Here is a 27,710-nt window from a genome sequence, read left to right on the forward strand (position 1 = left end):
GTTGCATTTACCAAATGCTTTATGGAGTGTCTCTGCTTTTGAGCATCCAGACATTAAAGCCTGACCATATGAAACAAAGCTTGTGCTTCTATTTGTGTTTGCTTGTGCTTGTTAAGCAACTCTCTGATGACCCCCACCCCCACATGCCTCTATAATTAACCTAAAGATAATTCCTGTTACAAACACCACAGTGGCCCTCATTAGGGCTCTGTTGTCCATTAGATGCGACTTTTATGCATTTCATGTTGCTCTCATTTCTTCCCACAGACAGGTGCAGAACGCTATAAATTCCAAATTAAATTCAGTCCATAGGTTCTCATTTGAGCTTGTTTTTCTGTAAATGCCTTGTGCTAGACATGCAATCTGTCCTTAGTGTAGTGTAGCAAAAAGCTGAGAAAATATGCAAATAGCTTTTAATGAAGATAGGTTATAAAGAAAAAAATAAGGTTTTTCATTACTTTGCCTGAGTTCCTTACGTATTCACATTTCTGAGATATGTGATTTCTTATCTGCTGTTACCCTATAGCATGCAGCTGTTCACACAGTAGATCATAGCATGATTTAACAGGGTATCGTGAAAATACTTTCATGTATACATTTTACATAATGAACATGTTTCCCCAAATGAACGTTAACACAGATATGATCACACTATGACGGCAAAGAGGCGGTTACAGGCTTAACAGGCCATGTAATGTGATTAAAATAAACACACCATGGGAAAGATCGACTGGGAGTTTCTTTACATTAGAGCTACATGTTTTTTTTTTCTTTCTTCTTTTCCACATCAGTGAGCTTCACATTACATATGTTAAGCACACAATGTGTTCAAATGTACCTATATGTAGAAATCAGTGGTGCATGGGGTATGATTTAACCACTGCATTACAGAGGGGGTCATTTAAAGGAGCGACAAGTTACGGTATGCATGCGTGCACTGCTAAAAGGATGTTTAGTTGGACTTAAGCAGTTATATAAAACCTTTATTCAATGCAGAAATCAGCTTGCATGATTTTAAAAAAAAATAAATTCACTCATGAAAATAGCTTCTGTGTAATACATTTGATAAAGTGCTAATTGTCACAAATTTCTGTTCACTCAGCAGTTTGTCTGTTACAGTTTTTCGGTGATTGCTCATAGTTCATTGTGCTGAAACTGCATTTTTTGTTCGCCAAAGCCATAAAGCTTTGTACGCGTTTAAAGTAACCATATATGCTACATTAACTCTGACTGGTGTGAATATGAATTCCATCATTTGAGCCTAGCTTTGATTTCACCTACACTTTTGTTCGGCAGGTTTAATCTGCTTTGTGAAAAACGTGACTCAGAGGATCACTGACTGAATCGAGCATGAACACGAGCTCAAGAATTAAACACCCCAGCACAATAATATTTATTAATCTGGCGAAGGTTTGCTGAATCTGCATTCTTGTTCTGAAGAATGATCCCGTTTCACAACATATACACTTTATTTCTCAGCCCTTTAGTAAAACTACATATTTCAACGACACTCGAGGCCACAGAGCATTTCCGCTGCAGTGCCTGGGGACGTGTTCTTTGCACAAAAGCATATGATTCACTCCTCCCAGTGCAAGGATTTAAGCCAGGGAACCCTTATCTTTTTAATCTTCAGTCTAAACACCCCCCAACTGTCTCGTCTGAGCCATTCAGCTGGGGGGCACTATTAGAATATTCTTGCTCAAGGCACTGAGATATTTCAAGGAAATAACAGCAGGGTACAGTGAAACTTTGGCATAGGAGTAAGGGTGAGACCACAGCTTGGAGCTTCACACTGAATGCATAGTGGCAGCAAACTTCCCCAGTGCCCCAGTGGCTCTGCGACATATAAACCTAATGCTGAGCTGTTGCAGTGGGAACCCTGGCAGCAGTACATGAGCTGCCAATCATTAAAGAAATGACTGAGTCTGCACGGAAATGGGTATGGAAGAAGTGACACATTTCATTCCTCTGTGTCCTGGTTGCAGCACCTCAGGTGTACTGCGTGCTTTGAAGAATCGATTTGATACAGGAAAATGGTGTTTATATGGTTGATAAGGCATTTACAAAATTATCCCCCAAAAATCTATATTTCTAATAATTGTTTATAATCTAATCATTGACAAACGAAAGCAGCAGCAAAGCCTTGTTGCTTAAACGTCAATATAGTAAAATCTCTGTCCAACATCTGTATATTGAGTTGTTAGTTTTGTCCTTTTTTGCAAGATCATGAAAAAATATGCATGCCAGCATCAGATATCTCAAAAGACCGACATGTTTAGTTTTTTTTTTTTTGTTTTGTTTTTTTAAGCTAAAATAGTCAGTCAAGGGCTTTGAGAGAAAGGGCTGCTGTTTGTCCATAAAAAGTGCAGCTGCACTTCAAGTAAATTTCAAAGGCAATATAGTACCAGTCTAAAGTTTTTTAAACTTCTATAACAAAGATTTTAAGGTTCCACAGCGCAAAAAATGACTGCAATATATCTCCAGGGTTTGATAAGGTTGTTGATCATTACCAGTGAGGCAGCCACTACCGAGCCAAGAACCCAGCTTTTCTCACTTTCAAAAATCTCTGTACTGTTTGAATGACCTCAGCAGTTCTCATATTTTCAGCTGCTCAGTGATGGATGGCAGTGCAGGAGCCACAAGAAATTTTGCTCTAAAGCCAAAAAAGCCCAATGGAAGATTATTAGACTACTTAGCATTTGATAGATTTCTTCTTCACTTGATGTTTCTGTTACCCCCCTCTAATTAATGTGACTTTAATATTTATGTCAGTTGCAGTTTGCCACGAACTGTGCTGTAAAAGCTTTTGATGCTGGTGAAATTCTGGTAGCGGTTGATCAATGACATACAAGCCTTCATGCCCCTGTCAAGATCCATGCTCATTTATACTATAGACAAATAATATGACCCTGGTTTCCTCCTCAACAGTTCACTTGATATAGGATATAGTCACTTATTATAGCTTAATGAGTCGAAATGGCAACAACAACCTAGTTGATATTTATCAAAAAAAGGGCCAAATAAATCATCAAGGGAAATGTCACATGCAGCTGTAACCTTTTAGAGGGGCTAACCTTTGAGGTTTAGTGACACGATGGAGAATCATTTGGTGGAGTGTTGCTGAGTTGTAATGAGGGCCACTGTGGTATTTGTAGCACGAATTATCTTTAGGTTAATGATTTGGGAGAATCATCTGGTATCTCCTTAGCACACAAGTGCTGCAGAAACAAGGACAAACAAAACCACAAGCTCCAGCATATGCACAGGTTGTAATGCCTGACTGAACGCACAAACGCATGACAGGATTGGTAAATGCAAAGACTATCTTTTGGTTTCATCAGTGAATCCCTCCTGGCTCAGTGGATTCTTTTGATCTGCAGTTTCTTCACGATATGAGGCAGCGAGTGAAGACTCGGGTCCTGCATTGATGGGAATTTTAGAAGTGTTTAAACCACAAAGCACTTTCCCACTCACTACAATTTGTAATTGAATTAGTCTTTTTTTTTTCCTTCTTTGTTTTGAACCCACAAGCACAGAGCAAAATAGAAGCGTAGCTTCCCACTGGCTGCAAACTCTTGATGCCGATTTAGGTAAACATCACCATAAATGTACATGTAATAATCCACAGGAGTCTTTACCTTTTAGGTCAAACACATGACTGTAAACAATTCATCAGTGATATGTTTGGTCATCATCACACATCATTTCTGTAGCCTATGCACTTTGTGCAGCTTTGCCTGCATGATGAAACATCTTGCCCCAGGTTTAAGTCATAAAAGTGAAGCTGCTGGGCCAGAAAACCACATTTTCTGAGTAGGTAATCATGACCATTAATCATGCCGGCACACTTCTCTTTCCCATTGGCCAAAAAGAATAGGTCATGGCTAAAGACTGTACCTCCACACTGGAATACGCAACCCCCTCCTCCCTCATTTCACCTACTCAAGGCCATTTGTGCCACAGTCCCATGAAATACCTGATGGGTGGTTGTCAAAAATAAATAATGAAATATTAAAATCTATCTATATAAATATCACATCTTTCCTAGCATCCTAACATTTTTCAGTAACTGACAATAGCAGCTAATTTAATGCCCTATGTTAATAGATCTTGCTAAGAGGCTTAGCATATTGATTTTATGCGAGTTTATCTTTCAGCTGTCAGGAGATATCTCTTATGGTAAATCTATTTGGGATTTTTTTTCTGTTGCACTGAATCCATTTTAAGAGTTAAAAATAGATCTATGGATATTTACCTTATAGACCTTTCTTGAATGTAATTTAGCTGGTTTGCAGAGGTTCCCCTAAATCCTTGAAGCAATAAAAATTAAAGCAAATCGCACAACCTCAGTAAGATTAAAAAGTGTGTTCTTGAGTGAATCAGTTTTACTACTTTAAAAATGCAATGATTTGTTTTTTATGTCAATATCTTGAAATAAGGTAGGCCGCTCATCTAGTTTCAAGAGTCAAATCGATCTGCGAGAGCTCTTTACACAAGTTAAATTGCCTTAGCAGCAAGTGACATTCACTCCTTGTTGAGTAATGTTGCAAGACAAGACAAAGTGACTTGTTAAAATGAGCAGTTTTAACAAGTCACACAGTCATTGCACGTTCGTTTCAATGGCCTTTGATGCGCTTAAATGTTGTCATTCCATGTCACCCATTGAGATCTGACTCAGCTGAGGCCAGATTATGATTGTATTAGGTCACATGCATAATATGATTGCTGTTTGTTGCAAACTGCCATATTTTTGAGACAGAATGAGGTTTGTCATTTACCCTGTAGGTCCATTGAATTCTTAAACAAAGACTGTCAAAGCCTGTGACCTGATACATAGCAGCTTTATTGCTATTGCTGAGAATATTGCTGTCATACTGTGCTGATACTGGATAACGACTTTTTTCATGTGGGGAAAATAACTCATAAAAGTAGTTATTAGACCTACCGCTAATTTAGAATTGGAAGCGATTAAAACTAAGACTTTATCTTGTCAGCGCAGCATTTGCAATGCCGACAGTGAACGTAAAACCACCTAATGCTACAGAGGTCTATCATAGCAGCTTTTATGTCTCTGAGGCAAGGTTAAATATTACATGCTCAACCTCTTCATCTTTTTAGTATATTTAAAAGAAATACTATATTTGTGTGCTTTCCAGTGAGTAGGTTTACCAAAGTCAATTCTGCAAGAATTTCACATGTTCTCCCATAATCTTCCATATTAGCCTCTCTTCACTGGCTCCTTGTTAAAACCAGATTGACTTTAATATCCTTCTCCTCACATACAAGCTCTTGTATAATCATGCCCCCATCATCAAATTTTGCAAAAACAAGGCATCGGTAGAGCTATAAGGCAGAAACATGATATATCTCAGCAGGTTGTGCAGTTTGCCTTTATGCAAATTTGAGGAAATCAGACACATTCGGTCTTAAGAAGAAAGTATGGAAAAAAGGCTGAGGTATACCAAATTATGCAAGGACTGGACTGAAAATCTGCAGCAGATCTTGAGACATGGTGAAAGCTTTGTCATAGGGATACCTTTCAGCCAATTGTGTTTTCAGTGGAATTAAAAGTACCGTGAGATTGAGATTCATCCTGCAATATAATCTGGAATTACTATAAATCATGGATTGACCTTCCTAGAGCCTGGACCTTGAATTTATTGAAGCAGTGTGGGATTAACTTGACAGAGAATGGAACAAAGAGGCAGTTAACATACAAAGAAGAGCTTTTCATGGCCTCCAAGAAGTCTGGAGAACTAAGTTTGAAGATGACTTAAAGAAATTACAAAAACACTTTCGTATGAGAGTTCAGACTTTGTTGAAGATCAAAGGTGATCATACCAAATATTGACTTTTAAGCTCATTAAAACTGTTCAAACTCTACATTTGCCTTTCATTGTCTATATGTATGTTTTCATGTTATAGACATAATATAAAGAACAGATAAATATAAAGAACAAGGGCTATAGACTTTTGCACAGTATTGTATATGTAATTTTGTCTTACATTTTTCATATGTTAACATGCTGCCACAATTTTGATGTAAAGGACCTCATAGAAGCATAAAATCCCAATAGAGCACTTCACTGTCAGATTGCACTCTCTCTCCCATGGAACCAGCTCCCACTTAGGAGTTCTCAGAAATAGGTATCCTATTAACTTTTAAGATTTGGCTTAAAATTTTCCAATTTGATAGAGCTTATACTGTAATTAGGGCTGGATCTGGTGGCCCTGAACCACGTTTTCGTTATTCTGCTACAGGTTTCTGGGAGACTTCCCATGATGCACCCAGAATGACTATTTCTTATCCACTCCGATCGTTTCACTCACATGTCATGCATCAGTGAACAGATGGAATGTCATTAAATTTCTCCCACAGTCTGTGTTTTGTCCTTTCTCCATACCTGATCATCATTTTTCTCTTTCCCCCCCCCCCCCCAGTTGGTTGTGGGTGATCACTGCCCCTCCCTGAGCCCAATTCTGCCAGAGTTTCTTCCTGAAAGATTTCCTTGCCACTGTCCCCAAGAGTTTGCTTTCAGGTAGTCGGCTGATTGTTGGAGTTTCTATCCAACACTATAAGGTCTTTATCTTTCAATACAAAAGGCAACTGTTTTTGTGCATTAACCCTAAATTTTGGATAATAAATGACATTATTTTTATTGTGAAAGTTCCATTTGTCAAGATATTAATTGAAGTATTTTAGAGAGGGAAGGTTACAATAACTTCCTGCATTATTACAAACAGACCTTGTTTGTCATCATTTTATAATAATAAAGAAGTATTTACATTGATCCAACTTCTCAAGGATTTCATTAAAGTCTGATATTAGGCTTTGAAACCTGAGTCTATGTTAAAACCGTCACTTTGAGTGGAATCCCCACAGTGAATTGAAGCAGGCACTTAGATACTCCAAAAACAGAGCACAACTTTGACAGATTGGGCGCATCCACAAACGTATGCACCACAATGTTTGAATGCCTGTGTGTGTGTGTGTGTGTGTGTGTGTGTGTGTGTGTGTGTGTGTGTGTGTGTGTGTGTGTGTGTGTGTGTGTGTGTGTGTGTGTGTGTGTGTGTGTGTTGTTAATTACATAAACTGGCTTGGATCAAATATATTGTCATCCTATTATGTTGACACACTCGAAACAACAACATTTGTCTCTCTGTGGTATGTATCATATATATATATATAGATATATCACTTTCTGTTTTTTGTTTGATTTTCTTTCCCTAACACAACAGTGCAGTTTGCTTTGAGCAATCTCTCTGCAGATCAGCTGTGGAAAAACTGGACCTTTTCAAAACAACATCCACTTCACTGGCCACATGAAGGTATTTCTACCTCTTGAGGCATTAAACTGTGATTTTGATCTTCCATTTTTGAACCATTTTTGCTTTACTGCATTCCAGTTTTCTCTTAAATTTGTGAGAGAATAATTTTCATTTCAAAAAGAAAGAAAGAAAGAAAGAATGACTTTTCCTCTGTTCTTTGTTGATCAGTATCTTTGCAATATATTCACAACACCTGAACGTACAAGGAGATTAGTATGGACGCAGGGAAAAGATAGCAGACATTTGTATTTACCCACTGGACCCATTGATCAAAGTAAACACATGGCTTGTGGAATGAATGTGCCCCATGTGGAATGAATCACTGGGGATCAATGAAATGAGACCAAACAGGTTACAGCCTGTATCGCAACTAGGTCTCACTTTCTTGTCACATTCAGTAGGTTGGTTGGGAGTCCTTGGAGTCACATGTTAATGCACTTTAGCATTTTGTGGAGGGCTATCATTGTGAAACGGGGCATTTTAATCCAAAAGACATTGCTTCTTAATTCTGAGTTGTCACACAGGGGACAACATTCCTAGCCTTCTTGGGAAAAGTGATACAAATAGTGTGAACAGATCTTTCAGTCCTTAAAAAGGACACATTTCTACATAAGTATTGTAGACATGTAGTAATTTAGGGGGTTATATGTAGCGCTATAAGCCAGAAACTTTATATATCTCAGAATATTGTGAAGTTTGTCTTTAAAGAAAGTTGGGGAAATTGGAAAAATCCCTTCTTAAGAAGGGGAAGCACTGAAAAAAGGCTAAGGCATACCAAAGTATGCAAGAACTGGACTAAAAAGCAGTGGCAGCAGATCTAAAGACATGGTGGAGACTCTGTCATAGGGATGCCTTTCAGCCAATGGTGTTGTCAAAATTAATGGAAACAAAAGTACTGTCAGATTTGGATTCACCATGCAATACAATCTGGAAATACTATTAGTCATTTGTTGGCCTCCCCAGAGCTCGGACCTCAACATTACTGAATCATCTCAACACAGAATGGAACCTATATTTATATTTAGATATTTGTGAATGGTTGGTACCTGTTGCAGATAGCAAAGAAAGAATGTAATTCTACAACGACGCAAGTTTCTTTATTTTATTTATACACAACTTTAAGTTCATCCCAAAAGGTTGATTCGATTCATCTGGACGTAGCGTTTTCAGTGGGAGAAATGTTTCGTCACTTATCCAAGTGACTTCTTCGAAGTACAAATATACCGTTTATATGGTTGGGGAAACCTGCAGTCAGCTGAGACTGAAGTAGTCACTTGGATGAGTGACGAAATGTTTCTCCTGCTGAAAACGCTACGTCCAGATGAACAGAATCAACCTTTTGGGATTTACTTACGTGGATTTTTGAGCATGCATCAAGACAACTTTTAAAGTTTAAACCCAAACAATGTGTAGTTCAACATTTCAATCCTTATTTTCAGTGCTGCCTTGAAATTCTGAGCACTGTAATATGTTCCTGTGGACTTTTATTATACTGTAACCATATTGGTTGTCTGTATGACAAGAAATAACCATTTCAAACAATTTGCTCTCAGTGTCTAATATTGCCTTGACCTATGTGGCACAGATGAAAAGAACACGTTATGCATATCTCACATATGCTATCCTATTTGGTGCCTTGGAAATGAGAATGTGTTGGTAAATAGTAAAGGTAAGTTTGCACGGCCAAAAATACAAAACGATACACAGATGAAAAATAAGGTGAAGGTCATAAAGAACTGGAAAAGTTCCAGATGTGAAAAGTTTGTTATAAAACCAAATACCTTTGTTCTCATTGCTAAGCAGATAATTCTAGCTTCTAAAATAGAGACAAACAGATGGATGAATCACAGACGCTCAGCTGGTGAAGGTGTTTTCAAACTAGAGGAAGCATCTCGGATTTGCCCGGAACTGTTGTTGCTTTGTTAGACCCCCTCTCAAACAGCTTTTCTATCTTTTCACTTCCAGCTGAGTAATGATGAAGAAATGCCATCAAAGTAATATTTTAAAGGGCACTTCCCTAGACACACAAAGAGGATCTGGAGCCATGATGCTCCCCCAGGGACACATTAAAAAAAAAAAAAAAAAAAAAAACTCTTAAAGTGAGCAGAACCTCAAAGGTGGAAAACATTTACAAAGCCGCTTACTTTCCTAACTTTGTTCTTTTCATTTTTCCCCTCAAAGTTCCAGCTTTATTAAATTGTCTTACTCTCTGCACTACATTTTGTCTTCTCCCCTCCATTACTTTGAATATAAAAGTTTTTATGTGAAATACTGAAACGCTTCTTTTTAATTGGTAAAATGCAAATAAAGAGAACGTTCTTTTGTATCGTGCTCGCAGAGAGTGAAGTTCCCTCTCGTGTTCACAACTTCCTCACTCTTAAAGCAAGACAGTGATCAATCATCCATTTGCCTTTAACACTAGGCTTCTTAAAGTACAGCCACTTGGAGATTCATTTTCTTGATGGTTCGGAGTGTTATTTTCTAAAAGAGGCAAATGTCAGCTAGGGGTTAGAATAAAGGTTTGAGTTTCTTCTGAATGCAGTTTGACATGTCAGTAGAAAGATATTTTGGCAGCTTTTCCATCTGAAGGAAATCTATCGCGCACAGACTGAAGACAGACAAAGAAGGCAGAGCTTTATGATTGTATAGAGAAGATAAACATCAGCGTTGCCTACACTGCTGACTAAATATAGCTATTGCATTACTGAAAGTTAATGTTTATTTTTAAGCAGCAAATATAAAAATATGTTGCAGCCTTAAAATTGGAAGGATCTTTCAACCCTATATTTCAAGCTATTTGAGAAGTGTGAAATTCTTGTTCTCATTTAAAGTTTCATGTCGTTCATGTCAAGCAGAGTTCAGTCTGTGGCATGAAAGTCATTTAGCACTGGCACCATTATACTTATTGTATTCCAGTATCAGGTAGCAGCTGGGTAATTCCACCTATCTGCTGGAGGCATTTTTAATCAACAGCTATACGGAAAGTGCAACAATGGAATCCTGTTAGCTCTGAAACCCAGATGCAGACCATCCGTTGCTAATAGCCCTATTCAAACAAGAGGAGCATTATGTTCATTATTAATGAATTATGCCTCAGCTTCTATGTTTCATGATTTCATTCGCATAATGAAATTTCCTGAACCTCTGCTGGGCTGTACACAATCGTGCACAGTCACAATTTTATAATTGTTAATGTCTGATTAGGTAATGCAGCTCATGTTTTTTTGACAATAAGACATATTTGTTCTATATATTGTATTAGTAATCCTCAAACAGTATCTATTTTACTGATCTGACATAAATTTAGTTCCCCCTTTGTTCGGCTGTATTGTATGGACTTCCTAAGACTGAGGCTATTTTGATAAATGTAAACACACAGTTTCATAACAGTGTCTGTGAATGTCTTTTGCGTTATATGTGGAAAATCTAAAGATGGCCACCAAAAGTTCATTAGTGTTTTGTTCACTAAGAGTAACTTTGGGTAAGTTGGTAGGAAAAATACATGAAATCAAGCATATGCTGACAGCTGAATAGATAACCTGACCTGAAGAGCAGACCAGAGTTGTGCACTATGAAGCAAGTTAATGGCAGCCAGTTTCTTTGCTGGCATGGCATAACCCAAAGCCTCAATCTGCGCATGCCTACAAAGAAGAGGACAATTGATGCTTTATGAACTCTTCTTCTGCACAAAATGGATTGATCTTGAGCTGCCTAGAATGAGTCAGGGGAGCAAGTGATGCAGATATGAAAAATATATAATAATAATAATAATAATAATAATAATAATAATAAAAGAACCCAGTACTGTAGCACAGATGTTACCATAGAAATCTAGCACGGTAAAAACAGAATTGCCCTTATGATGCTGAAACTCTGACTTTAGGTTCAACACACTTTGCCAAGTCATTAATCTGTACGGCCCTCAGGAGTCCTGTCAGGAGCCAAGTTTTAAAAGGATACAGTTGACACAAGACGTCATTAATTAGAAAAATGTCAGCAGAACTTGTTCTAATGTTATCACACTACCAACGGGTGGGTTACCTTTGTTTGTCTTGCTGTTGTTCCCCCCACCCCTATACAGTTTCATGAAAACTGCCTGATATCGCGGCTGAACACGGTCACTGCGGAATCGCTGTAATCGAAAAAACAGGTTAATCGCAATCTCTTGTAGTCAATGCAATGACTTAGGGAGTGCCAGTGAACTCAAAATAGAACAATTTGGTAAACAAGGGATAGAAACTCTTTATCATACTGCACACCCAATATAGATTTAAAAAAATCTTGGTTTCTAATATGTTCATGCCGCAGCTATTGCTCCATTGAAAACAATATGGTTGTTCTATTTCTGGAAAATTAAGATTAATCATGATGTATAACTGCATTCAGGACTCATTCAAAAACAAAAAACTAAACAAAACGAGAAAAAAAACAAACACCCCCAAAGGTATTTATATTGATATTCTATCAAAATTAAAATTAAGCCTCACAATCTACAAGGTACAACATTAGCTTTGACACCAGTGGCAGAAAGAGACTTAAAGGTGAACTCTTAGAAGTGCACAGCATGAACACCTCTTTAAAAGACAGATTAGCAGGAGAGTTGTGACATCGCTAAAAATGTTGCTTGAGAGAAAAAACAACAACAAAATTTGCATCGGCTAAATCAATGTAAATACAGCCAATCTGATATAAAACTGATGATGCTCTGTTTTTGATTCTTTTCTTTTAGCTACTACTAAATTTTTACGATACCATTTTAAGACAAATATAACTGTTCACATAAACTGTTTACCATTTCATTTATACATTTGCAAAATACTGGATTTTTTTTAAACCACAGTGCTGCTGGTGCCCCATTCAAATGAGAATCTTTAACAATGCTGTTAGCCAGAAGTGGAAAAACATGACCGCGTACGGCACACTAAGCCTTGACATGACAAATATCACAAAAAATAATAATAATAAAAAAAATGAATCTGTTTGATGACATAAAACCAACACTAGAAAGAGTCCAAATCAATTACGGTGAACAAGTGGTGAAATCTGCTTTCTCACAGGTTGTTTTACTCAGTAAACATCACTGTTTGGGTGTTGTCTTACTCGATTGAAAAAAAATCTTAACAGTATCGCACTCTGAGCCAGACTCTTTGAAATCCAGCTGTGTTGACAATCTTGCGTCAGACTTCAGCTTCAGTGCACCTCAATACTTTCTCATGTAGGAGCACATCAACAGCCAGCCTCACTGAGATGTTACACATTCTTTGTCTGTTCCCTTTTGCTCTTTCCAGCAGCTTGTCTTACACCGGCTGCATTATAAAACAGAGAGTCAACATGAAATCAACTTAAAGCTATGCCACAGAGTATCAAATCAATTCCCTTCCCTCGGGCTGGGGTTGCATATCAACCTCTCGCCACATTTTGCTGTGTGTTTGTGTGTGTGTGTGTGTGTGTGTGTGTGTGTGTGTGTGTGTGTGTGTGTGTGTGTGTGTGTGTGTGTGTGTGTGAGAGAGAGAGAGTATAATAGAGAAGAATGCACTAAAAAAATCTGTCATGCAGTACAACAGTTAACTTCATAAAAATCTTTGTTTTTCACCCCCACCACCACCCTACCACCCCCCATTCTGAAGGAAAACAACCAGCAAGAAGGACAATAAGTAACTGAGTGCCTTCAACAGCATATTTCAACACATTTATACAAAAGCTCCATTTTAAAAGGTAGAAACTCTGACGCATTTTTCCACAGTTCCTGTGATCAACAGTTGGTATATGCCAAGTCCCACTGAAGCAGGATGTACCATAAAATACCGAGAAGTGGGTTTCAGCCAGCAAGTGTGCTTCTGTTTGGCAAAGCAACACAGTGCAGTTTCCTTTGAGCTCCACCAAGAGTTCACTAACTGAATTCACATGTTTATCTCAATGTTTCTCTTTATGAGTTGCTAAAGGAAGAGCTGCCTGCAGACTGTGGGAACCATGATTGCGTTTGGTTGTCTGTGGTGGGGTTTGGGATTAGTAACTTGCAAGGGGACATTAAACTTTATTGTATGCCATCAAGTAATGCTCCAGAAATGTCTAATGTAGCCCCCACCCCCGATGTGTTAAAGACCATTACATAGTTAGCTTTTGGCTGGTTTACTAAGCTACCATAGCAACAGTGTCACCAAATCCTTCCTGAAGAGAAAAAGATCTAATTGCTACTAAATGTGAATTAAACAATAAATTGGGAAGCGACTCATCCACAAGACTTTGAAAGATGCATTCAGCCAGCATACATTTCATACACCACAAACTCCGAAGCGTATAAAGGCAAAGCGCTTTGTTTTGCTCTCACCTTACCTGTGCAGCTTGAGTTCCAGATGGGCGGTTTACAGATGACTGATACTTCAGCTTGTGGATGGTGTACAGGAGGAAACACGTTTAGCAGCAGCAATAGCAGTCAGAGGAGAGGAAAGGAGAAGAAAAATAGGGGAGGAAGAGGAAGAAAGCGCAAATGCTGAATTATGGATGTGGAGGGGAGGTGGTGAGGAGGGGGGCGAGGGAGGGATTCCTCCGCCGCCCTTACTTCCCAGATCGCAAAGCGTGAATCATCTTCTGCATGGATCAAATGGCACAGTCCACTGAAGGGCTGGATCTGCGCAGTGAACAGAGCAGAGGGTATCTGCTGAGGCTGGAATGGGATGCAATGGGGGAGGCAGGGGAGGTGATGGTGGTGGTGGTGGTGTGTGTGTGTGTATAACAGGGGTGGGGGGCAGTTATGCTATATGAGAAACAGCCCAGCAGAGGAGTGTTACACGTAGTATGGAGAACCATTCGTCAGCTCAAATATGCAGCAGCTGTTAACTAGCTTCTCTCTCGTTCTTCCTCTCGCCTCTGTTCACGCAGTTTATACTTCAGGTAATCAATACCTGGGATTCTTTATGGCAACTGCCTTTCAAACAATATATGTTCTTTCTTAACCCAGACTTTCTAAATACCTTAGCTTGTTTCAACATAGTTCCAAACAACTTTCTTTAGCATCAGATTATATTCTACAAAAGGATGCGGTCCCTGAGCTTTTCCTCTTTGTTTTCTGGCTACACTATTTGCATCACACTGCAGTTTGTTCCTATTTATTTATTTATTTTGGCTGTGAAAGGCAAAATTAAAAGAATATCTGGCTCCTGGGAAGCAAAATATAAAGAAATGAGAGGTATAATTTAAGTCTGTTTTATCTTGCAGCAAATTTACCAGACAGCATCTCCTCAACCCATTAGAATTTAAGAAAGTAACCCTCAAGTCCCTCACAGACTTGAGGGTTCTGTAGACGCACACTATAACGTTTTAAGTGTATAAATTATATAATGATACATTCTAAACAAGAGCCCTATGGTGATGTGTGTTCCCATGATCTATGAGTGGACAAACAGTAGAACATATACTGTTTTCCAGCAGTATCACGCGTAAATGCAAATTGATATGGTTTCCTTATGAATTTAGAATGTTCGATTTGTTCAGGAAGAGCTAGTTCATTAAACATCTAGCACATATGAACAACATTAACATATTCATTTATATCTGTCTCTCTGGCCACACAGCAACTTTTTTACCCGCTAACTAATAAGTAAAAAGTCTGTCTGTACCGCAGCTAAATGCTCCACTAAGTTGGCCAGCTAACTTTATTCATTTGAGCTATTTGAACTGGAAAGTCTATCCCTCATTAAACAACTTCATTTTTGGCTGGGAATGCTGTTAATGAGAATAGTGGAAAGTCCAATGAAGCAGTGTGTTGTACACTCTAAAACGAAAAGCAGTGAGCCAAAGTATGTTTAAAATAAAATATATATATTTTTAAAGAACTGTCAGCTGATAATTCTCTGTGGGTGCACCATTATGAGCCTTAAGGTGCTTTCAAATAACACACACTTCACTGAAACTATGGAGGGCAAAAAGTGGAGTAAAAACTTGATACTCTTTCTGAATGAATTATACAACAAAGTACATCCGAGTTTGTATTGAGAGTGCATCAAGAAAACCCTTTCTTGGAAACAGGTTTCCATCTAAGTAGTGGTGTGTGTTTTAACAGTTGAATAGCGTGTAGTACACAGCTTGGAATATGTGTTCCCCCGATAGCTTTATAGATCTATTAAGGCTTTTGGAGTAATGAGGAGAAGAGGTTTAGAAAACAGACTGAAACTTGCTGGTTGTTTTGAAAATTCTTTCTATTTTGGTGGATCCTCTGCTGCTTTCTTGACTAGTGAGCTGAACCAAGCAGCAAGCCCATTTTCCCTTTCATATTACAAAAAATAAAACCCTCAAAAAACACTAAGTACTGCAACCTAAATTGGCTGGATGAAATTTCTTCTACTGCTCATCCTTTTAAACAATGCGAAGAGGATTCTAGCTGCACCACTTTCTCCTGTGATATGTGTTCTCAGCCAGTGAGAAAAAACATTCAGTTGCTCCAAACACTAAGTGAATTTCCATTAAAAGCTCCTCAAACGTCACCTCCTTCAAAGTAGATCCACAATCTTGAAAACTGTAAGCTGAGTCTCACTGAAAAACTTCTGTTTGAGCTATATTTCACCTTGTTTAGCAGCATCTACTTATACTTCATCAACCTCAGACTTTATGAAAATAAACCAGAGGTATTAATGCATCTCCGCTATACTGCGAGACAAAAGGCAGGGGTCTGCAACTCGAAGCCTCTCTCATCTACCATTTGAGAGTTAGTTACATCTCATTACATTATCTTACAGCTTTACTGCTTCCATTCTGCACAGTGTGAAAGCTATCATTTACAGTAGAATATAATAAACTGGTTCAAGTGATCATTTCCTGCATTGATTGAATGCTCCGGCAAACTCAGCCCTGTGTTATAGCAGTGCATTTTGAGGCTCTCTGTCTTCCATCCCAGCGCAATATTCAGCTCTGAGAGCATAATATTTTATGGGTGATGGACAAGTGATCACTAGAAAGTGCAGTTCAAGGACACTGCAGCACTGAGCAAGGGTGAGAAAGTCTGAAACATTTTGATCTGGCTGCCACTTGAATTCCGTTTGTCTGCTTCTGCATTACAAATGAATATACTTTGGTGTATATCATCCATAATACTGAAATCTCAGATTTAAAAATCTTAAACTTGATTTTAAGGTATTGGGTTTTTATTTTCTTTTTGCTGACTTTTCATACTTAACTGTCGGCCTGTCAAAAAGCTGGCCAGAGGCTTTGTGGAGCAGGCTTTTAGACACAAAAGCCTACTCCAAAAGCTCACGGAGCCACTGAGGACCAAGCTGAGCTGCCTCCTCCATCTCAACCACTGCATGCACAGCCTCAAATGCATGTTGTTCAACCTGCTCCAGTGCAGAGAGCAGAAATACACCGTGGAGGTGAGCCAAGAATACCTGACTTCAGGGAAGGTGAGGATCCTGAAAGTTTTTTTGTACGATTTGAATGCATAGCTACAATGTGGGGATGGCCACAAGTTGAATGGGCAGCTAGAGTGGTCAAATGTTGAGAAAGTTTATTGATGATACTGGAAAAAATTGGGATAAGCAAAAGCAAAAGGTATGGTATGACAAGCATGCCTGTGAGAGAGAACTAAAGACTGGTCAAAAAGTTTTTGTACTTTTGCCTACTGGACCAAGTAAGTTGCTGGCTAAGTGGCAAGGACCTTATACTGTGGCCAGAAAAACCGGCCCAGTGACATATGAGGTCATCTGTCCAGACAAACACAAATCGAAGCAGCTGCTACATGTAAACTTGTTAAAAGAGTATCATGACAGAAATGCCCCAGAACCAGGTGTGAAGCAAATCCTGATGGTACAAGATGTTCAGCCTGAAGACAGTGGCGTTTTGGAGGTTGGAGAAGCTGAGATGAGTCCATTCAGAGACATGCCCAAATCTGAAGAGCCTCCTGAACATCTGACTGAAGATCAGTGGCATCAGTTGAATGAGGTGAGGCAATCTTTTCCATCTTTGTCCTCAGACACACCGGGGCGAACAGATGTCATAACACACAACATCATCTTGAAAGACACAAAACCTGTTCGTCTTAAGCCTTACAGGATACCAGAATGGATGGTGGGACCGTTGAGGAAGGAGGTTCAGATGATGCTGGAACTGGGAGTGATTGAGCCATCAAGGAGTGAGTGGTCAAACCCCATTGTACTTGTTCCAAAGAAAGACTCCCCTCAACTACGATTTTGTTCAGACATGAGAAAGCTAAATAGTATTTCCTGTTTTGATTCTTATCCAATGCCACGGATTGATGAGCTACTGGAAAGACTAGGAAAGGCTAGATACATTACAAACTTAGATTTGTGTAAGGTTTACTGGCAAGTGCCTTTAGAGCCATCCTGTAAAGAATACACAGCCTTCCAAATTCCAGGAATGGGCTTATTTAAGTACACTGTGTTGCCCTTCATGTGTTGGTCTTCATGGGGCACCTGCAACTTTTCAAAGGTTGATGGACATTATCCTTAATGGTTGTTCCAAGTTTGCAGCTGCCTACCTGGATGATGTGGTGATTTACAGTGAGTCTTGGGAGGAACACCTGCAGTATCTAAAGGTTGTGATGGCAAAGATCCAGAAGGCTGGTTTGACTGTGAGCAAGTGTGCCTGGGCACAAGAAGAAGTGAAGTATCTAGGATACATTGTTGGCCATGGACAAATAAAGCCACAAGTTGAAAAAGTAAAGGCTATACAAACAATCCCCAGACCCAAAACCAAGGAGCAAGTGAGGTCATTTCTGGGCTTGGTTGGCTGGTATCGGAGGTTTATTCCCCATTTCTCAACCTTGGCAGCCCCTCTTACAGATCTCACGAGAAAACACACTTCTAAAATGATGTGGAATGAAGACTGTGAACATGCCTTCCAATCTTTAAAGAGACAGATTTCTGAAGCCCCTGTTTTGCAAAGCCCTGATTTTTCCAAACCATTTGTTGTACAGGTAGATGCCTCTAATGTTGGACTTGGAGCAGTACTGGCTCAGGGAGAAGCTGGTGAAGAAAAACCTGTGCTTTTCTTAAGTAAAAAGCTGTTTGACAGGGAGAAAAAATATTCTACAGTAGAAAAAGAAGGACTGGCAATTAAGTGGGCAATTGATTCGTTGAAATATTATCTCCTTGGAAGAGAATTTATTCTTCAGACAGATCACAGACCCCTGGTGTTGATGCACTCCAAGCAACATCAAAATGCGAGGATACTGCGCTGGTGCCTAGCCCTCCAGCCATACCAGTTCACCATCCAGCATTGTCCGGGTAAGAAGAATCTTATTGCTGACTATCTTTCCCGTTTGCCGGATATGTGTCGACCAGAAAGGGGGGGGTAGTGAGTAATGTTGGGAAGCACTAATGTAACAAAGACTGTGTCCCAATTAAGAGACCGCATGCTTGAAGTACGCCCACGGTGCGTACTATAAGTACGAGAAGTGCCGAAGTGAGAGGCTTGTGAAATGGGACGGTCTAGCCTTCGTCTCGCTGTTCAGGTTGCCTAGCAACTGTTAGGTTTTGTATTGTTGATTGTCATTTATGCTTAGAAATATCTACTTATATATGCTTAGAGTTTTAAAATTAGTTGTAGATTGGTAGAGGTTTGATCCAAACTTTGTGTGCATTCCAGAGCACTCTGGGAGCATGGGAGAGGTCGTACCTTGTCTTATTGTTTTATGGTAGGATAAACATAGCTATATCTGTTTTAGGCTAAGTACCTTTTGTTTAGATGAACTGCTGGACTTCCAGACCAGCAGGCTTAGGGAAGTCATTTATGGGGTCACACTCTGCCCCCCCCCCCCACACACACACACACAGGCAAGGTACTCTTTGTTTGTATGTAGACGTCATATGTTAATGAACCTATGTATATTCATGTAACCTCAATAAAAGAGCAGTGTTACGGGGGAGCGGACGAGAGCAACTGGGGTCAAGCAAAGGAATGGCATTTGTCCGGTTCTCTCCCGTGCAGGAGAAATATGAAGAACTTTGCCTACTCATGTCTTGTTTGGCTGTGTAGCAAATTGTCCTTAACGTTCCAGCGAATAGGTTTACGCTACAAACCTATCAGCAACCATGAGACTAACCGCGAGAAATGTTACATACAGCATTGTTTGACAGAAATGAAGGAGAAAATGTTTTGTTGGTCATTCATTTTTGTCATGACATCACTTTGATCAGTTGAGTATCTGAGGCTGAGACCACGGGACTGTAAAACATGATTGTTGGGCTTCATTTCTGTACTGAACAGTCATTTCAAGATTAGTTAGTACATAACAATTAGCTAATGTTGTTCATGAGACTAAAATCATCTCACTGTGGTAATGTAAATATAATATGGCCAATATTATATGTATTGTCAGATTTATATTATTATTATTATTTATAAAAAAAACGAAAATTCCCCACTCGCCCCTGCGGGCGGTCAATCCTTCAAGCTCGGGTCCTCTACCAGAGGCCTGGGAGCTTGAGGGTCCTGCACAGTATCTTAGCTGTTCCTACGACTGCACTCTTCTGGACAGAGATCTCCGATGTTGTTCCGGGGATCTGCTGGAGCCACTCGCCTAGTTTGGGAGTCACCGCACCTAGTGCTCCGATTACCACGGGGACCACCGTCACCTTCACCCTCCACATCTTCTCGAGCTCTTCTCTGAGCCCTTGGTATTTCTCGAGCTTCTCGTGTTCCTTCTTCCTGATGTTGCTGTCATTCGGAACCGCTACATCGATCACTACGGCCGTCTTCTTCTGTTTGTATACCACCACTATGTCCGGGTTGGTTAGCCACCGCCATTTTGTCCGTCTGTATGTGGAAGTCACACAGGATCTTAGCTTGGTCATTCTCCGCCACCCTAGGGGGCATCTCCCATTTTGACCCCGGGACTTCCAGGTTATACTCGGCACAGATGTTACTGTATACTATGCCGGCCACTTGGTTATGGAGTTCCATGTATGCCTTGCCTGCTAGCATCTTGCACCCTGCTGTTATGTGCTATATATATATATATATATATATATATATATATATATATATATATATATATATATATATATATATATATATATATATATAGCTAGATAGATAGATAGATAGCTAGATAGATAGATATCTATCAGTGGGGCAAAAAGGTATTTAGTCAGCCACCGATTGTGCAAGTTCCCCCACTTAAAATGATGACAGAGGTCAGTAATTTGCACCAGAGGTACACTTCAACTGTGAGAGACAGAATGTGAAAAAAAAAATCCATGAATTCACATGGTAGGAATTTGTAAAGAATTTATTCGTAAATTAGGGTGGAAAATAAGTATTTGGTCACCTCAAACAAGGAAAATCTCTGGCTCTCACAGACCTGTAACGTCTTCTGTAAGAAGCTTTTCTGTCCCCCACTCGTTACCTGTATGAATGGCACCTGTTTGAACTCATCTGTATAAAAGACACCTGTCCACAGCCTCAAACAGTCAGACTCCAAACGCCGCCATGGCCAAGACCAAAGAGCTTTCGAAGGACACCAGGAAAAGTATTGTAGACCTGCACCAGACTGGGAAGAGTGAATCTACAATAGGCAAGCAGCTTGGTGTGAAAAAATCAACTGTGGGAGCAATCATCAGAAAATAGAAGACATACAAGACCATTGATAATCTCCCTCGATCTGGGGCTCCACGCAAGATCTCATCCCGTGGGGTCAAAATGATCATGAGAACAGTGAGCAAAGATCCCAGAACCACACGGGGGGACCTGGTGAATGACCTGCAGAGAGCTGGGACCAAAGTAACAAAGGTCACCATCAGTAACACACTACAACGGCAGGGAATCAAATCCCGCAGTGCCAGACGTGTTCCGCTTCTGAAGCCAGTGCATGTCCAGGCCCGTCTGAAGTTTGCCAGAGAGCACATGGATGATACAGCAGAGGATTGGGAGAATGCCATGTGGTCAGATGAAACCAAAGTAGAACTTTTTGGTATAAACTCAACTCGTCGTGTTTGGAGGAAGAAGAATACTGAGTTGCATCCCAAGAACACCATACCTACTGTGAAGCATGGGGGTGGAAACATCATGCTATGGGGCTGTTTTTCTGCCAAGGGGACAGGACGACTGATCCGTGTTAAGGACAGAATGAATGGGGCCATGTATCATGAGATTTTGAGCCAAAACCTCCTTCCATCAGTGAGAACTTTGAAGATGAAACGAGGCTGGGTCTTCCAACATGACAATGATCCAAAACACACCGCCCGGGCAACAAAGGAGTGGCTCCGTAAGAAGCATTTGAAAGTCCTGGAGTGGCCTAGCCAGTCTCCAGACCTCAACCCCATAGAAAATCTGTGGCGGGAGTTGAAAGTCCGTGTTGCTCGGCGACAGCCCTAAAACATCACTGCTCTCGAGAAGATCTGCATGGAGGAATGGGCCAAAATACCAGCTACTGTGTGTGCAAACCTGGTAAAGACCTATAGTAAACGGTTGACCTCTGTTATTGCCAACAAAGGTTATGTTACAAAGTATTGAGTTGTATTTTTGTTATTGACCAAATACTTATTTTCCACCCTGATTTACGAATAAATTCTTTACAAATCCTACCATGTGGATTCATGGATTTTTTTTTCACATTCTGTCTCTCACAGTTGAAGTGTACCTCTGGTGCAAATTACTGACCTCTGTCATCATTTTAGGTGGGGGAACTTGCACAATCGGTGGCTGACTAAATACTTTTTTGCCCCACTGTATATTGAAGTAGAGACTCTACAACCAAGTTAACGCTGAAAGTGCAAACATCACTAATGTCACATAACTTTGCCGACATTTGGCCAACAGTAATGTTTTAATGTTCTTCATCATTAAACATTCGCACATATATAAGTGACATCATATTCAGTACTTACTTTTGACAGTTCACTCTTTGGCCGCTCCCTTCTGCCGTACTTTGCAGCAAAATTATCCACACCCACCGCCGCGCTATGAATTGTGGGATATATGGGACCACGAAGCGTGCACCGGACCACGCTTGATATTTGGGGAAATTGACGGCGCATTTGGAGTACGCATTTGAAGTACACTTCGAATTGGGGCAGCCGTCGTCGCGTGGCGGTGATGTAATCGCACTCAAAATGCGTACTTCAAGCATGTGGTCTCTTAATTGGGACACAGCCAAAGCGTTCTGCAGGTTACCTCTGTGGCGGCCATCTTGTTTTCCCAGTAAAGAGGAGGCCTGCCCCAATTGCAGCTCTTTTATAGGCCAGTTGAATTGAGAAGGCGTGGTCTTTAGAGTATTTAAAGTGGGCAGGAATTGGATTTGGGGCCATTTTGAGAAGTTGCTGTCTGTATATGCATGATATTGGCAAGAGACAATAAAGCAATTACTTCAGTTAAGACAGAGTGAAGTCTGATGTTTCCCTCACCACACCTCTCTGTGTAACAGTCATATAAGAAAGAAACTGTTGAAATTACATTTGCTAAGCTGTAAATCTGTTTTCTGTTATTCCCAGGGAGAGGCAGGTCATTAAGCTGATTACAGTTTGTAGTTTAAGAGAGCTGGACATGTGTGCCAATTAAATACCAATTAGTGGAAACAGTCGTTCTCCATTCCAGCAGAAGCCACTGATACAAACCTTTTTATCTGTAACTCTATCTATACAATCAGCTGAAATGTCTTTGTAGGTGTACGTCATTACATTGACGCCACTGAGAAGCATTTATCTCCCTTGGAGCATGCCCTCGGCTCTGTGATTGAGCTTTACAACTGGGTTTTCATCCCTGTTAGGTTTCTGCCTTGTTGAACCTATCCCCAGCTTCTGCTGGATTTCCAACTGCAGCGCCTTCCCCTATCAGTGTCAGGCTGTCAGAGTAGAAGGGAGTCGGTGATGGCTCCTCTGCTACTCGGCCCAGCCATGCGTCTGTAATCAGTCTGGCTGTTGCAGCGCTGCCCTGCTGTAGGTGAGTGATCAGCTGTTCTGCACAAGTCTGCTGTTGATCAATTGCCCCATTAATCCGGCAGCAGTATGGATAATATGCAGCTAGCGGGGATACACACATCACAGACACAGGCACGTGTTCTCTCTTTGCACCCCTTGTAAAACAACCCCTTAGGTTATTTGAGCAAAAGAGACTTACATGGATGACATTCTCTCTACCTGTTTGCATAATGTGGGCACCTATTTTAGCGCTGCATATTACCTCGCTGGGAAAAAAAAAAGAGCAAAGGTCTTACTCAAATGATACGCTGACTTATAATGCAGTAGTCAGGTTGATGAAACAATCATTCAGTCCATCTGGGAAATGATCAACTTGGAACCAAATTAATTTCCATAGGGGGTTTTGGAAAGGTGGTCAAAACATAGCCTGCAATTACCAACAGCCAATTCAGTTGTTGTGTTTGTGTAAACAACAGAGACATAAGAGATGAATATGATAGTACTTCAGGCTGCAAATAATTTTTTTCTCCCCATTCTTCTACTTTGAGCAGGTAGGTTGCCTGACTGGACTACAGCTCTAACACTGCACTTACACATGGATTTAAAAGTGGCACGCTATTTCTTACTTCCTAAGTCTTTCATGAATGGCTGTTTACGTCCTTTACTGTCATGGTCCTGGGTCGGTGACCCAGTGTTTTTGGTTATGTACTTTTACTTTTGATAGTTTTGTATTTTCTAGGGTTTAGTGGTGTTCCCTCTGGTTGGTGTCTTCCCTGCTTGTGCATTCCCTTAGTGTAGTAGGTCTCTGTGTTTAGTCCGCGTCTCTGAGTCTGTGTCATTACGTGTATGTGTTTCCTGTTTTACTTTGAAGGGCTCTGTCTTATGTCAGTGTGTTCTGTTTACGTTTCCCCTGCCTCGTCAGTTGTCATGTATTCCAGGTGTGTTCTCCTCCTGTTTCACATCCCCTGATTCCTGGCGTGTGTATTTATAGTGTGGGTTACTGGTTCGTCTGTGTTGTTTCCCCTCGGTCTCCCTGCGTCTCTCCGTATGTATTTCCCCGGCCCTCCCTGCATCTTCGTTTCTGGTTTGTTTTGTTAGTTTTACCCAGTTTAGGTTCTAGTTTTATGTTCCCAGTGCCATTGTTGTTTGCATTTCCTTTTGTTTAATAAATACTCACCTGCACCTGAGCTGCTGCATTTTGGGTCCTAATATATTCCACACGTCTGCCACACCGGACGTGACATTTACTGTAATTTGATATAACGAGTGCAGTGCTAACAATACTCTATTTAAGTTGCTCATTTACCTATAAATATAGCTACACTCAGTGTCCACTTATTATTTCTTTTAGTACAACTTTGCTGCTGCTTGCCAACACAAATATCTAATTAGCCTTTTGGCAGCAGCTCAATGCATTTATGCATGTAGACATGGTGGAGATGACCCAAATATAGCATCAGAATGGGAATGAAGGGTGACTTAATTGACTTTGAACTTGACATGGTTGTTGGTGCCAGACTGGATGATCTATTTTAGCAGCTGCTGATCTACTGAAATATCATTTCACAACCACGTCTGGGATTTACAGAAAATGGTCCAAAGGTGAGAAAATACCACCTAAAATGGACAATAGAAAATTGGACAATAGCTTCTTGATCTAATAAGTGCACTAATTTCCACTAATCATTCAATGGTACGGTCAAATTTCGGCATTAACAACATGATAGCATTTATCCATCCTGCCTTGTGTGGTAGTAAGGATAATGAAGTGTGCCAAGAAAATATCTCCCACACCATTACACCACCACCAACCTCAACCCATTAACCATGTCAATCCCTTCATGACCACAGCACCTTGTTGAATGTACACCACAAAGAATTAGTGGTTGTAAAGGCAAAAGTGGGTCCAACACCTGATAAAGGTATAAAGTGGCCAGCAGGGGTAACGTTTATACTTTAAACATTTAGAAGTAGGTCAGACTGAAATACATTATTTTGCAATGTCGGGCAACAGCGGATTATTATGTCTGGCTGATGGCAGTATGAAAAGTTCACAAAACCAGTCATCCTGTGTCTTTTTTTTTTCTCTTTTTAAGTCTGGCGAGAAAAACATAATCAAGAATGCAGGATAGCTGTGTGAGAAATGTAATTCATAAGGGGACAGGGCCGCTTAAGTTAGACAAATAAAGAAAGAATCATAAAATTGGCATCTATATCTACAGCATTTATCTGATAAATTAATTCTCTCCAGCACCTTTCAACATTGATCCAAAACAATGTAATTATGTAATATTAGATTATCCTCATGACTCGTTTTAAAAAGATTTTTCCTTTTGTGCAGACTTGTCTCTTCAAAACAAAATAAAGAAATCCTGCCTGACAGTAAAAGCTGCTCCATCAATACAAGTTATAAACTGGCTCACATTTGCTTTTAGAAAGGCTGCTCAACTTCAGGAAGTGATAATGGCAACATGAATGTACTGCAGTTGGGTGAGGTGAGCTATAGATGGCGGGCAGGGGATATTTATTCAATTTGATTCAATTCTGTTGACATGCGACTAATGTGCAATATTTCTATTTTATTTTATGACATCGTCTCAATATGACAGCTGATAGCCATCAAACCACAATTTATACCGCCCTCCTCTGTTAGTCAAATATAAATTCTCAGATTATACATTTTTAGTTCCAGATTTTAATCTGTACCCATCCCAATAAATATGCAGGACTCATAATGATATATTTAAATTCACTGTTGGGAAGAGAAAAGTTCTAAAAGAAATTTTCAGCACAGCAGCAACGTAAAGATGAAAGACGATACTTGAGTCAAGAGTCAAGTGGCTGTGCCGACTCTTTGCCTTAATCACAGTACTCACTGGGTTTCCCAGGGTTTTGGTGCCTCCGTGCTCTAAAATTAAGGACTGTAACTCAGCACTTACTTTCCCCGCAATGCAACTGTTTATACAGCAATCTGCTTTTATTTGATTTCTGCTAATCATCCACTGTCTTGTTCAGGACAACAAATATCATATAGTACAAGCTACATAGTAAATAGGTATATCTACCATTTTGAAATTAATGTGCATTCATATTTTTTCAACAGAAATTGAATTGAAAAGTTTTCCTGGCTGTATTTTGATGAGAAGCGAACAGAGGGTCTTACAGAGTAATCAAATAGGTTTATCTGACTGTCTGAACAATAGGGTAAGCCAAAGAAATGTATGAGGAGTCTTTGATTATTAGAACCCATTATGAAGTCATTTTAAAGGGATGAGGTGTACAGGGATATTCAACGCCTTGGGGGTGGAGAAGGAATAAAGAGCAGCCCCTGATGGATGTGATGTAGAGCAACACAACTGATGAGATCAGTGAGAGCAGAGTTTTTGATGAAAACTGGAGTTGAACAGGGTGGCGGAGGGTTACATCAATCTGAAACTGAAATGGCAGCTGACAACAGCAGAGAAAGGAACAGTTTTAAAATCTGACAGCAGCAAAATCATAGGCTCGCACTGTGGCTCCAAAGCACTCTTGTCAAATGACCTTTTTTTTGTAAGCTTTACTTAGGTGATACATATGAGTGTGCATTACTATAAACTCACACTCAAAAACCATGCAAATTTACTCAGCTTTGTGATATCTGTTAGGGATTAATTTTGGCATGGTTTAGCGTGAAATGCTGAAAATCCCCCCAGAGCTAATTTGTACCACTGAACAGGAAAAAGTAAGAGTTTCTTTACAAATTGAACAGTCAGACCTGCTGACATTGAACTTGCTGTTGCCTCCTTTGAATTAAGGAAATGCTGAAACAGAAGCGCGGTTGTAATATGTGGCAAAGTCAGTTTTGCCTGCGTCTGCACAGCTTTTTATGTATTACTTGTAAAGCAACAGGTCATAAGACAGTGTAGAATGTGATGTTCTTGAGAGCATAAAAATGAGTCCTTACCAGTGTGCACCTGACATCAAATACAGTTCCTAAGCATCATGATTCTCTATTTGATATATCTTTTAATATATAACTACATACACTGGTCAGTCATTACGAACACATTTCTACTGATACTTTCAGAACTGCATTGATTTTTTTTGTGCCATAAATTCAAAAAGGTGCTCAGAGATTTTACTCCATGTTGACATGAAGCAGCACACAGTTCCTGTAGATTTATCAGTTGCACATCTACAATGAGAGTGACCTGTTAAACCACATCCCAAAGGTGCTCTATTAAATTGAGATATGGTGACTGTGGAGGCCATTTGAGTAAAAAAAATAAAGTAAGTAAAAAAAATCCATTTGAGATGTTTTAAGCTTTGTGACATGGTACCAGAAGATGGGTATGCTGTGGTCATAAAGAGATAGACGTGGTCAGCAGAAATATTCAGGTAGGCTGAGGTGTTTTAATAATGCTCTGTTAGTATTAGGGGGCCCAAAGTGTGCCAAGAAAGTTTTCCCTACATCATTACACTATGACCACCAAGCCGGATTATTGATACATTGCAGGTCGGACCTATGCTATTATG

At 39.9% G+C, this 27,710-nt stretch overlaps 1 protein-coding gene across 1 annotated transcript in view; it reads right to left on the bottom strand.

Moving 5' to 3' along the window:
- The window catches only part of LOC120741228 (cadherin-18-like), a 180,656-nt gene extending 166,683 nt beyond the window's left edge, over positions 1–13,973 (bottom strand). The window contains 1 exon segment of the mRNA XM_040043994.1: positions 13,663–13,973. The gene's annotated coding sequence lies outside the window, so the exon portion shown is untranslated.
- Positions 13,974–27,710: the final 13,737 nt, after the last annotated feature.

The sequence above is a fragment of the Simochromis diagramma genome, unplaced genomic scaffold, assembly GCF_900408965.1.
Source record: "Simochromis diagramma unplaced genomic scaffold, fSimDia1.1 OVJJ01000602.1, whole genome shotgun sequence".
NCBI lineage: Eukaryota > Metazoa > Chordata > Actinopteri > Cichliformes > Cichlidae > Simochromis > Simochromis diagramma.